Source organism: Perna viridis, chromosome 14, assembly GCF_037379345.1.
Source record: "Perna viridis isolate PV_CMFRI_1.1 ecotype Kerala chromosome 14, ASM3737934v1, whole genome shotgun sequence".
Classification (NCBI taxonomy): Eukaryota; Metazoa; Mollusca; class Bivalvia; order Mytilida; family Mytilidae; genus Perna; species Perna viridis.
In genome coordinates this window covers 29,919,733-29,934,565 of record NC_142458.1, presented here as the reverse complement: position 1 = coordinate 29,934,565, position 14,833 = coordinate 29,919,733, and positions in this window count along the sequence as shown.

The window sequence follows — 14,833 nt, the reverse complement described above, 5'->3', positions numbered from 1 at the left end:
CTTTTTTCTTCTGTATAAGACTATATATTGTTGTTTTAAATTTTTTGTAGATACTTTTAATTGGCGCATCTCTTACAGATGATATGTCTTCAAAACATATTTGCCGTAGCGTGCATTATACATATGAAGAAAATCGCCCAATCGAAGTGATATTTTTTTGTCTGACTGTGCCTCAGATTTTGTGTGTTAAAATATACATATATATAAAAGATAATCATTTAGCTCGTGCTATCTGATGATTAACCGTTCTTTATTAATATAAATTGATAGTACAATTGAACTTTAACCTTTGCACGATTCTCTGAGTATTAATTGCGAACAAACAACTGATATTTTCTTCATTTACATTTGCGAACTGTATTGATTTAAACAAAATATCATGGGGTGTTTAAAAATGGGTTTAGGCGAATATATATATATATAAACAGAAATCCGAACGGAAATGATTAGAAAGATCTCCATTTTCAGTTGATTATATTATTGTCGGGAAGGTGGTAAATATAATTGAAGAGTGATATATCAGAATATTTAAGTTTTGGTAAACAAATAAAAAAAATAGAATTTCATTCATGTATGAAATATGATATACTCAAGTTGCAAGTTAGCAGTAGTTCACTGCTGTCCTTGACAAAATTCGTAAAGATCACATGAATAAAAAAATGACAAAAGCAAATTAAGTTTTGTAGGTAGGACATATGCAATATTTAATCATCTTTAGATTTGTTTTTTTATTTTATACTGTATGTGTCAATTTACGAACCTGGCAGTATTTGAGTCATGGTGAAAAACACACATCAGTCTGGTCAAAATGTTATCTTAAATGTCGAAATGACATTTATTTTCCCCTTTTTTAAAGTATCAGTTATTCGAGGTTTCAATTATATGAAATGATTAACAGTTTAATTATCAAAGGCATACAACTCATTTTCACATTTATTATATTTTATCTTGTTCGGGGTCGCTTTTTCTGCATCTTTCTGACACTTTTAAGACAAACGACCTGTCCATTTGCTGAAATAGACAAACTATACATGCTATACGCATGTGTATATGTGCCAATACTGTCAAATTCATGTGTTTAATTAGCATGTTCAATAATTTATTTTCAGAAATAGCACGCTTTCTGATTGGATCAACAATGATATTCATTATGACATAGACCATTGTTATGACCGTGACGTTATCAACCTTTGATTGATCTTCTACTCGATATATTTTAATATTTCAAATATATTATAACGAATTGCAGTCATGTTTATATAACTTTAATGCTCATGGCGCGTACTTGCTGGTTCTTAGCAATATGCATACGACTTTGAAATCATCTTTGACATTTGTTCAGCTCGTTTAGCAATATAAGTGCATTTGTTTGTTTGTTATGTCAATATTCCTTTTTTGCAAGTCTTATATATGTAAATGACCAAATCAATATCTTTAGATATAAAAATGTCAAATACCACAACGCGGAAGCGAATAATCAAAACATATATTCGTCTATTAAAATACATTTATATATTCCCACTTTATGAGAAATCTAAATTATCGCAACAGCTTTTTTTCAGTATGATTTTGTAAAATGTAAAGCTTGTTTGTAGACTTGTTGTCGAATGCTTTGATAACAAAATAATGTTGATATCATGTAAGTATAAAGTAATATATGATTTAACTTCACACCTTGATTTATTTATAATGTTTATGAAATAGTTATTTGTCTTTAAGAACAGTCAGTTGGTACACTCAGGGCCATCGACCTAATGTTACTTGCTAAAAAAACTTAAAAGTAATTCATCCTAAGACCTAAGGAAAATAAATGATAGTTTTTGAATTTACGACTACGAGCAGAGGTTAATTGACTATGTTAAAAAGTGGGGATTTCAGACAGTGTTACCAGATTTGTAAACACTTTATGTTAGCACATTATGTACTAAACTCTGATGATTTAATGTTGATGAAATATTTATATTACATAGTTGAAAAGGCTGAATCAAGGGGTGGGCTTTAATCTAACTGAACCGGTCACCTCTTATGTTATCCAATGCGTCTTCCAATTACAAATGTCTGGGTCTGCTTCTGTTCATCGTTATTTATAATTATATACTTTGGTCGATATAATTTCTCAATTATGATGATGTAAGAAAAACTTTTTTGCTGAAAGGAAAGCATTTGATACAAATTATTGCAAAATATATTATAATAGCTATATTTCATACACACCTGCGTATGGAAGTTTCATATCACTCATACGTTTAGCCAGAGCTTGCTGTAACTAGGCAGGCTTTCTGTATTGCGTTAGATTTCTAACAATTAAACATCTGGAACAGGGTAATGTTGCTGCAAGATTGACTTCATCATGAACTCGTGGATCGTTATGGTGTATCCATCTGCACCATGAAAACTTGTTTGTTCAGCATGTCATAGGTTTCCTTTCGTCTGTTGTCTACCCTGGACTTGACTTGTATAAGCAACTCGGCGGGTGTTTCTAGAAATGCAGAGGGTGCTTACCCTATCGGTAAACCTGGTGCATGCTCCCAGTTTTTAGTGAAGTCTGAGTTGCTTATTTACTTTTGTTTCTTTGTATGTATTATTTTATTTATTTTATGTTCTTTGTTGTGTTTGTCTGTTTTCCATGTCTGGTCTTTGTCCCTGGATTACATTCGTTTGATTTCCGCTGAAATATTGGTTCCCTCGATTAATGTTGAAATTGCAGATATTTATTCAAACTGCTATATGCTGAACGATAAAGCTAATGACTTTTCTTATGCTGTTCTTGCTTACCTCCCCTATATGTAACTTTTAACAATTATGTCTCCATCATGATGTCCATGCTTACTGTAAACCGGGAATTTTTCGGTCTTTTTGTCATGGTTTCTATATATGCTCAATCTACTTTTACGCAGTTTTAAATTCGCGGCCTTTTCCAACATGTTAGTTTAATGTTCTTCGAAAAAAATATTCACGACAGTTTTACTTCTTGAAAAAAGCAAATAAAAAATTACTGCGAAAATATCACGGTTTACAGTACGCCTTTCATCAGTTTATACCATTAAGACTTAATCGATAGGTATTGGTATCAATGCGTACAATTGTCACCTTTAGGCAGTAATTTTGTCGGATTTATGTTTTAACTTTCAAGAATATTTGTCGTGTGATATGACGTATTATGTAGATGTGATTCGAAATACAGACATCAAACATGCCATAAGGTTCTGCTAAAGTCATAATATTGGACATTAATTGTCTAGATAACATTAGTCATAATGTTAATAATGCATTTATTATGTATATATACCTGAAACACTTTGTTGAATGTTTCTTTTTAAATGTTTCTAGATATATATTTGATTTAAACAATATTTTATTCAGTATAATGCTGAATAGGATCGGGCAGCAGATAATGCCTATATGAGACCTCTCTAAAAATACAAGGTACAATATTTCCATTCGATAAACAATACAATTTAAATTGTTATGTAGTTGGTATATAAATGCATATAATTAGAATGGCTACTGTTGAAAAATGTGTAAAGCACATTAGTTAACATGTTTTTAGTTTTGACATGTATTTATATTATTATATTGGTTAAGAGAGGATTATTAAACATTTGACTGTATGTTATGACTTGGCTTAAACCAAGTACTGAATATAACACTAGTTTACAAACTATTACAGTGTTTAATTATACTTCAGTGTTTAATGATTGTATTCCACTACAAACTTAATCTAAAATATAACTGACAATTTTCTGTCAGTATTTAAATTTTTGGTCAACCATGTTTATGCTGATTTTCTTTCACTTTGCAAATGTGTACACAAAACAAAAAGTCAAATGCACCCAGAAGTAAAATAAGAGTCTAAACCATATAGCACTTACATTATATATTAATTAGTATCATAAGTAAGCATGAAATAAACACATTTTACAAGGGAAAAATACCAAAGAAAAAACCTATATATATATAAAAAAGGGTCTGAAAAATACCCAACGAAGATAGAACTGTCAAATTTGCTATTCAAATTTTTGGTCGTTCCCTCTACCTCGTACCGCTGTGACATCAATGGCAGCACCGCCTGGACAAAACCCTGCGCCCTGGAACACTCGGGCAGCTAGGATATACAGTCGCTGAGATAGCAACCAAATTTGCATCGCAAATTTGCAACCTAGCATCGATTCTAGAGTTGGGGTGTAGTTTTGACTTGATTATATATATGTATGCATCCTTGTATTAACATACTATGTTGATCCTCGTCGTGCATGCTATGTATCTACATAGTAATGTACTAGCAAGTAAGATGGCAGAGTTGCCTCACCCCTTTAGACTTCTTATATGTATTATATATTTGGTATGGCTGTATTTGTATACTGTTACAGATCCCCTATTGTCTTACTCGATACCATCTGAGGTTGTCCTGTTCAGTTACATCGTGTGCTGATATTCGCGCTCTAGATGTACTTACGAGGAAGTATCACTCGGTAAACATAAGCTATATTTTTATATAGCCAAGTTGGCCGAGTGGTCTAGAGCGTTGGACTTAGTGCAGGCGGTGTTGCCATAGATGTCAGAGAAGAGAAGAAGGGATTCAAATCCCGCTGAGGGAGCGACCAAATTGGCTTCGCAAATTTGCAACCTAGCATCGATTCTAGAGTTCGGGTGTAGTTTAGACTTGATTATATATATATAAGATTATATACATTCTGAGACGCTTGTATATATATATATATATATATATATATATATATATATATAAAGTCTAAAGGAATCTGCCAACCAGCAAACTTAATGGGTATCGGATCGTCCAGTCATGACGATGCAGCACTAACAAAAATAATTATATAAGTCTAAAGGATTGTACAACGATACCGATAAAGATGTTAACACACAATAATAAAGTATATAATGGGCAAAATGTTCAGTCAACAAATAACCTTCTTCAGTGCCTTAAATAAACTGATTGTGTATGAAAGTAAATGGTCTGTGAACACAACTCACTACCTAATCAGGTGAAGACCTGTGACGTATAAAGTTTTTTTTTTTACCGACAGTAACAAAGACCTTGAACATTGTGCTGTAGACACACGTTGTGTGTTGATCTTGAATACTGAACTATAAAAATAAAAAATATTTACAAATACTGTTATAAGAAACTATACAAAATAGGAAGAACTTAATGTTTTTTGTTAATTCCGTCTGGGTGTAAAACACGGAGAGTTCTTTTATCCAAAATCCCTCCCACTTCACTCTCTGTAGATCGCTCCAGATCGTGTTTTGTTCCACGATGAAGATTTTCATTTTGTTGAAATCATCGAGGCAGTGGTTAGGTAATCTAAAGTGTTGACTCACTGGGAGTAAAGGCTTTTTGGTTAGGTCGCTCCTGTGTCCGTTCAAGCGCTTGTGAAAAGGCTGTTTAGATTCACCAACATATTGAAGGCCACAAATGGGACAGTGGAGCAAATATATTACATTAGCACTCTTGCAGTGCACGTTGCAAAATATTTTGTAGCGTTTCCCCGTGACTTTGCTGGTAAATGATGACGAGTGGTGCATTTGGTTGCAACATTTACACCTTTTGTCACCACAGGAGCGACTCTCGCATGGAGTCAAGTTGGGCTTAGATATTTCAGCCCTCACAAGTAGTCTACGCAAACTGTCTGGCTGTCTGAAAGCAATCATAGGTGGTTCGGGAAAGACTTTGGATAATGTTGAGTTTCTCTCGACAGAGGCCCAGTGCTCACGAAAGGTGTTGTGGCTGTTTTTAAGGCAGGGGTGGTATGTTAGAACACAAGGGGTTCTTTTACATTTTTTCTTTGCCTTGTATTGTAGCAGACTACTTCTTGGGATATTGTGAATTTTTTGGAACCCTTCTTTGATGGTCTTGTATCTATATACCCTTCTTCTTAAATTGTTCTTCAGTTGACCTAGACGTTTCTTTAAGGATTCGTCATTTGAACAAATGCGTCTTAGCCTAAGAGCTTGACTGAATGGTATACTCTTAGTCAGGTGAGATGGATGACAGCTCTTAGGCATAAGATATTGATGTGTGTCAGTTGGTTTTGAGTATAGGTCCGTGGAGAGCTCTCCTCCGATAATGTGCTGGAGGTATCGAGGAACGAGATGCTAGTAGCAGATGTTTCGTAAGTGAACTTAATTGAAAGATGTTGACTGTTGGCACGAGCGATAAAATTGTTTAGTTCTTCTTCGTCATGTGTCCACTTCATACTCATCGTCCTGGTATAGGTTTATTGACGACGTGGATATGAAGTGGACACATGACGAAGAAGAACTCTCCCTTTTCCTCCAGCACTTAGCTGTTTTATATGATTTTAAGTTATATTTTGGTTCTTAGTCGTAGCAAAATATAACTTATTTTCCGTTTATACATTTTTGGCGTTTTTATTTTCTTTTTCATTGCCTGTACATCTTTATTTCAGAGTTGCTCTCCCCTTTCCGTCCGTTGCACTTTTATATGATTTTAACTTATGTTTTGGTTATTAGTTGTACCCATTGCGGAATTTTCCAGAATTGTTTTCCGTTTAGACATTTTTGGCGTTTTCATGTTCGTTCCCATGGACTGCACATCTTTATTTCAGCGTTACTCTCTTCTTATTTTCCGGAAATACCCGTCATTGTTGTAATTTAGTCATCTCCATTACATTACGTCATATACGTTGTAGTGCCTGAAAAGCGGCGGTATCTAGTATTACCGAAACCGCCGCTGTTAAAATTGAGTCACTTTTGAGGCACTATGCCTGTGCAACAACGTTTACGTGGTAATTGCATATATTGCAATAAAGAAATGAGCAGAAATAATCTTCAACGTCATTATAGGACTTGTCGAGCTGTTCCTGAGCGAGCTGTCCGTGATTTAGCTTATGTAGACCGTGTAAGGGGTAGGAATAATGCTCAAAATCAGAATAAGAAGAAGAAACGTAAACGTGAAGGTAAAGGAACATTATTTTTCTTAACTTTTCAAGTTTTTACCAAATACTGGTTTGCAAAAGTATTTCATTTGAAATTATCTCCTTGGATTTCTGGTGTTTGTGTTGGAAATGAATTTGGAATTGGAAATAAGAAACATTCTCATGCTGTTGTTGTTACTAAGAAGAACATGTCTTTTGAAGAGTTTAAAGAACGTTTTCCCCGCTGCATAGCTGATATACAACTTTGTAAGAAGTTGAAGGACTCTGTTAGATGTATTTCTAAAGAGGATTATAGATGTATATGCCATGTTATTGATAAGGACTATCTGTCTGTTATTTGTAAAGCATATCTCCATTCTCAACGTACATCTCGTTTGATACCTACTACATATCCATATTGCTCCTTCATTCCAAATCAAAAACGTCAATTTAGGGAATTTTTCAGACCCTTATATATATCTTCAACGTCATTATAGGACTTGTCGAGCTTATTTGTATTTTTATTATTTTTGGCGTTTTTATTTTCGTTTCCAAGGGCTGTACATCTTTATTTCAGAGTTGCTCTCCCCTTTCCTCAAGTACTTTGCTGTTTCATATGATTTTAAGTTATAGTTTGGTTCTTAGTCGTAGCAATTCCGGAATTTTCCGGAATTGATTTCCGTTTATTCATTTTTGGCGTTTTCATTTTCTTTTCCATGGGCTGTATATCTTTATTTCAAAGTTGCTCTCCCCTTTCCGTCCGTTGCACTTTTATATGATTTTAACTTATTTTTTGGTTATTAGTTGTACCAATTCCGGAACATTCCGGAATTGTTTTCCGTTTAGACATTTTTGGCTTTTTTACTCTCGTTTCCGTGGGCTGTACATCTTTATTTCAGAGTTCCTCTCCCCTTATTTTCCGGAAATACCCGTCATTGTTGTAATTTAGTCATCCTCATTACATTAGGTCATATACGTTGTAGTGCCTGAAAAGCGGCGGTATCTAGTATTACCGAAACCGCCGCTGTTAAAATTGAGTCACTTTTGAGGCACTATGCCTGCGCAACAACATTAATGTGGTAATTGCATATATTGCAATAAAGAAATGAGGAGAGATAATCTTCAACGTCATTATAGGACTTGTCGAGCTGTTCCTGAGCGAGCTGTCCGTGATTTAGCTTATGTAGACCGTGTAAGGGGTAGGAATAATGCTCAAAATCAGAATAAGAAGAAGAAACGTAAACGTGAAGGTAAAGGAACATTATTTTTCTTAACTTTTCAAGTTTTTACCAAATACTGGTTTGCAAAAGTATTTCATTTGAAATTATCTCCTTGGATTTCTGGTGTTGGTGTTGGAAATGAATTTGGAATTGGAAATAAGAAACATTCTCATGCTGTTGTTGTTACTAAGAATAAAATGTCTTTTAAAGAGTTTAAAGAACGTTTTCCCCGTCGTATAGCTGATATACAACGTTGTAAGAAGTTGAAGGACTCTGTTAGATGTATTTCTAAAGAGGACTATAGATGTATATGCCATGGTATTGATAAGGACTATCTGTCTGTTATTTGCAAAGCAAATCTTCATTCTCAACGTTCATCTCGTTTGATACCTACTTCATATCAATATTGTTCCTTCATTCCTACTCAACAACGTCAATTTAAGGAATTGACCGTAACCGTCGCTGTTAAAATTGAGTCACTTTTGAGGCACTATGCCTGCGCAACAACATTTATTTTCATTTGAAATTATCTCCTTGGATTTCTGGTGTTGGTGTTGGAAATGAATTTGGAATTGGAAATAAGAAACATTCTCATGCTGTTGTTGTTACTAAGAAGAAAATGCCTTTTAAAGAGTTTAAAGAACGTTTTTCCCGCCGCATAGCTGATATACAACGTTGTAAGAAGTTGTTGGACTCTGTTAACGCAAAATGAGAATCAACCAAATCAGACTCACGCAAGGATAAACAGTGGAAGCAGCCAAAACCTGTTGGAAACGGTTGCTGCTAGGTCGGTATTTGGGATGGGTTACTCCAATGATCACGTTCTACAGGCTATTGAAAAGCTAAAAACATTGAAAAAGGGTATGTTGACACAACGTAAAAATAATATCTTAAATATACATTTGGTAAACCGATGTCCGCTTGTCCGGCATGAAAACCGAGTAAACCTCATAAATATCAAAGCATATGTCCTTTCCCATGATTTAATGATGGCTTCATTTTGTCGTTTGAGGTTGTTCTTTTTAGCTAACCTGGCTAAAGGCCATGTAAGCTTTTGCCATCACTTGGTGTCCGTGGTCGTTAACAATTTTTCAAAACTTTTCCTTTGACCAATTGGAACTAAACTCAGTATGAATGTTCCTTGGGGTATCCTGCATTGAACTGATTTGAGGATTTTTGATCTGTTTCTAAAACATGGTCGCCGTTACTAAAAATAGAGCAGCGGTCAGATAGTAGTTTTTTGCGTATATATCCAAAACCGTTCGGTTTAGCCATATTCTTTCAATAGCTGAAATGATTCTTATTATTTGGACTACAAAAGTCTTCAGGGATAAAAACCCGTTAGAAACAGTTGTTTCTAGGTCGGTACTTGAGTTGGGACACTCCAACGAAAAAGTCCTACAAGCACTGAAAATACTTATTGTTTGGAGACATTTTGGAAAATTATTATATCAAATTACTTATGAATTATAGGTAATATACATGAATGTATTAAGCAACTTATAATCATAGACGAATAGCAAATGTTGTGCATAAACAGTATGTCCAGCGGAAGATCACATATGTAAACTTCTTGTCCTTGCCTCGGGTCACACCAACTTTCCTTGGTCTTTATTAAGGGACGACAATTAGATTCTTAGGAGGGCTGGCCGATTGTGAAAATAAATCATCTTTCTCTGATTCTGTAGGAAATAAATAATCTGGTCCAACATATCAAAAAATTAATAATCTGACTTAGCAAGTTGATAGAAAATACATATTCTGACCTTGGCTTGTGAATAAAAAATAAATATTCTGACCTGCGCAAAACCTACCCTCGCGAAAGTTTCATAAATTAAAAAAATATACATGTTTAAATACTCCACAAGTTTTAAACAACACCCTTATAATCCCCAGTGGCAATATCATTAAATACAGATCATTCCTTTTAATCGCATACCCAATTTGTCAGAAGAAAATATGCAATAAACATGAGTATGTCTTTATTTACTCAAACAGCGTATTTCTGTGGTAAAGACAACAAATTCAGTACAATTTACATATATTCATAAGAAGTTGATTAGTGTACAAACATTGGATGGAATAATATTGAGTCACATTCATGATGAGTTTCTATATACATAAATTTAGAGAACTACCTTGGAGACAACCTCTTGTTATTCATCACATAAGTTTACATTTAATGTTAAGAACAGGAGGTAACAAGCTATTCATCAAAGCTTTCAATTGAATAATATTTGGTCTTTTAACAATTTTTTTCTTCTGCGAGAATGGTTTTTGGGTCATAATCAAATGATGTGCATTTAAACAAATAATGGTACTCATCCCCAATATTTCTCGCATTACAGAAATGGCATTTTCTATTTTCTCTACTTGTATTTTGACAACGCCTACTTTCAATGGGAAGGTTATTATTCAAGGTTCTAAAACTACAAAGACTAAATTTTTTTTTCATTTAAAATTCTGACCCCTTGCAGGTCCGGGTGTTAAAAGAATAGGCCTGCAGCAGCGCAAACCTTGTCGTAAAAGGCGACTAAATAGTGCTCCGAAACCTAGCCGGGGGCTAGGCAAGCTGCCAACAGAGCAACTGGAATGTGTGCCCCAGGTGGTGGAATGGGGTACCCCTGGCGTGTTGGGAAAGATGCTACATTCCTCGAACGTTAAAAAACCAACCCTACTATGGTATTCTCCCGGAGTAGGAACCATAAGGCTCTGCTACAGGAGGCTACATTGCCCAACCCTACCCACCTCTCCCTATTTCCAGTTTTCCAATTTATTTTCCAATCAAAATTTGTCGACCCCATTATCCTTGTGTCCCATCCCTTTTTTCATTTCATTTTCATTTTATCATCCATATCATGTTCATCGTCTGAATGTCACTGAAATATTGCTGCTCAGACGTTAAACCCCAACAAACAAACAAAACACAATTAAATGGAATCCTCTGTATATAAATGACTTTACTATGGTTATGAGTAGTTGAATATTGCCAATTGTCGATTTCATTCATATACATAGATATGCTAGTTCGCCCACTAAAAAGTTCCTCGCAACATCTCCTGCTAAATTTGGTACATATTTCAAGTCCAGGAATGCAACCTGTCTGATATAGTAGAGATTATAGATTTATAGAAAAAATGAACTTTGCATTTTTTCCTTAATTACTCTTTAATAAACATAAAAAAATGAACACATGCTTTGATAAAGAACCAAAACCTCATAGTTTGGTAACCCAGATATGCACATTAAATTTTCATATACTCTATTATGAGTTTGGGATAAACTTCCTACTTGTCCTATCCCCCATTTCCCATTTTCCCATACCCAGTACCCCATGCCCCATTCGACATAGCCCCATCCCATATTGCCCCATCCCCAATTGCCCCTTACCCCATTGCCCCATTCCCCAAATGCGTCAACTTATTTCATGTTATCCAATACCCATTCACCATTCAGAAAAGAAAAAGTAAAGTAAATGTTTTATCAAACACATATAATGCATAAGGATGCAAAAAGTCTTATGCAATCAATATTGATTTTAGAATCTCGTCGCAGAATTACCGAAATCACACGATATTTGCATTGTTTACATGTATTATCGCCACTCCGAGCTGCATGAGAAATAATCATGCAAAATATTCTTAAAAGCAGTGTAGAGAATAGAGTCGTCACATTCTGAGACGTTGTATATATATATATATCAGAATGTGGCGACTCTATTCGCTACACTGCTCCATCGGATCAAATTGATACAGGGAGGATAACGTAAACTTATAGAAGTGTCTGACAAAACGCTGATCAACAGTACTATCACCTAGATGAGGTCCAGACTGATATTTTGGTAATAGGTTATTCACCTATACATAATTAAAAAAGGTGTTTAAATAAATTGTTCTCCATGATTTTGAAACACAATACTAGTAAGAGTAATAAGGCGGTAGTTAAGACTATCATGTGGACTACCTTTACCGTTATAAATAGGTGTCACATGTGAAATGTTAAATGTATTAGGAACCTTTTTGAAGTGTAAAGAGAGTAATTAAAAAGTAGTGCAAAAGGCCTGATCAAACCTATTTTCACACCTGGGAGATATTCCATTAGAACCTCCTGGTTTGTTTTGGTCTAAAATATTACAGTGACTTTCCTACAACCATGACACTCTTTTGTTATCAATCTGCTGAACAATACAAAGGATTGACAAAGCTATTTGGACATTTAAACTGACTAGTTGCTTTTGAAAGAGTTGATGACTACTCAACTCTAAATCTTTTCATAGTCAGCTTCTGGTTATTTAAATCTGAAGCAGCTACCTGGTTTTATTCTATTTTTTATTGGTGTGGGGAGTTCAAATTAAGCAAATTAGATTTTATTTTGTATTTTGTTGACCAGATTGAAAACTTTGATTTAAAATTGTATTTTAAAATATTTATTTCTATCTTAACATCACTGCATAGAAGTATTATATATCATTATAAAAATGAGACCTCAATTAATGTTTATACCCTCCGTCATAAAACTGGAAGTCCTACTAAGGTCCCCTTTTAATTAAAACTATATTTAAGGAAAAAGTGTTATACAAAGTGCAAACAGTTTGAGGATCATGTGAATTACAATTTTTGAAATGGTACTGAGTTTATTAAGTAAATTAAGTACTTTATAAAATATGAAGGATTTCCACTAGAATTATATTGTTCTGGATTAACTGCACTGGTATTGTATTGTTCTGGATTAACTGCACTGTTATTGTATTGTTCTGGATTACCTGCACTGTTATTCATAATTAAGGATTACGTGTCATGTTACATTGGAATTATATTGTTCTGGATTAACTGCACTGGTATTTATAGTTTTTAGGATTAAGTGTCATGTTACATGTAATAATAATTTTCATTTGTGTTATAGTTCGGAATTCAGTGCATTGAGTTTGATTGAAATTATTATTTGGGATTATAAGTGCAATGATTTACAATTATTTTTTTAAGTGTTATTTACATTGAAACTTTTTTGGATTAAGTGCAATTCATATGTAGTATGGGGTTTACGTGTAGTGAAATATTTGCGATTAATTTTGGATTTAAATACTTTTTCCCAAAGACTTTTGTGGAGTATTAAAAAGCAATGATTTTGATTAATAAATATGTAATTTGAGATGTAGAGCAATGGTAATATTTAAATTAAAAATTTGGATTAAGTGCTGTGTTCATTGGGATTACAGCTTAGGATTAAGTGCAATGAAATAACTGGAATCATATGAACATTATTTTTAGTTTATCATACATTGTAATTGTTGTTCTGGATTAAGTGCTTTGATTTGCAGCTCTGATTTGAGTGTTTCATGTGAAAAAAAAAATCTTATTGGATTTATACTTATGGATTAAGTGCATTAAAGTTCATCAGAACTATATATACATGTACATGTACATCTTAAATAATACAGAACAAAATGTGCAAGCAATTTTTGGGAATTTGAAACATAGTTTTAGTAGATATTTTAAAGGAGTATATATCAATGCATATATTTTAAATGAATAAAGGCAATATTCAAAGGATTCAGATTTGAGATGGGACAAATGAAATAAATAGCAGCATAACATTGTAACTTAAGTACATTGATTTTCTTTAACTTGCTATTTCATATTTGCTATCAACTTGGTGGCCCGTGAGTTTATAGAATTTGTTCTAGGAAAAATATATAAAATATTCACCATTAATTTTCCACATTAATATTCTCCCGATGTTAGCAAATACAAAGGATGTATTTAACATGTTTCTGTCAACTGCTAAATGCAATAACTAAACAACAGAAAACTATAGATTAAAAAACCGCAGAGTTCCTCCAAAACACATTGTGGGTACTATTCATAAGCTAAGAAAATTCCATATGATGTGAAACATGGAGGGTATTTGCTGTCTTACACCAGTCCAGGTAAATTTTCATGTTTGAGTGGCTACATATCCATCAACTATTACAATAGCAACTGGTCAGTTTAAATGCTCCAATACCTTCAATCATTTGTATTGTTCAGCACATTGGTAACAAAAGAGTTTCATGGATGTCGCTGTAAAATGATCGAGTACTTCATTTTCTGAAATGGTAAATTTGTTCATGGTTAATCGGGGGTTTGGTATATTACCCGGTAGATCATGCTCAATATCAATTTTGGAGATATTACAATACGAATTGCGAACCTCGGGTTTATCAATCGGATAGTATTTGACCATTTGATTTCAAGTGAAGTGTAGGTTCATAACTCTTAGACATTTTTGAAACATACTAAAATTCTCCATCATTGCCCTGGAGGGACAGTTTGTCTACAAGTTGCGATGTTAGTTTTAAACGGTATTGTTCCTTGGAATTACTATAAAATAAGTAAAACATGTGAATGTTGGTTAGACACCTTAACCCATAACAGTTGCAAATTTAGATAATATAGATCTAACATGACTTCAAAATGGATATTATTATTTACATAAACAGCCACCCACCACCTGACCTATTACGGTCTAATCAAACAGAATTTTGAACGCCATCAATTTATATATCTTCATCTGAAATGATTTCATCTAAATGAGTCTCAGTGATAGCTAGGGTATCATGATCTCCAAGTTCACAATCAATCAAATCAATCTTTTGTGGAAGGGTACAAACATAATTATTTGCAATTTATATATTTTTGAACTGGGCTGCTGATAATGGTCCAGGATTTGTATTAATTT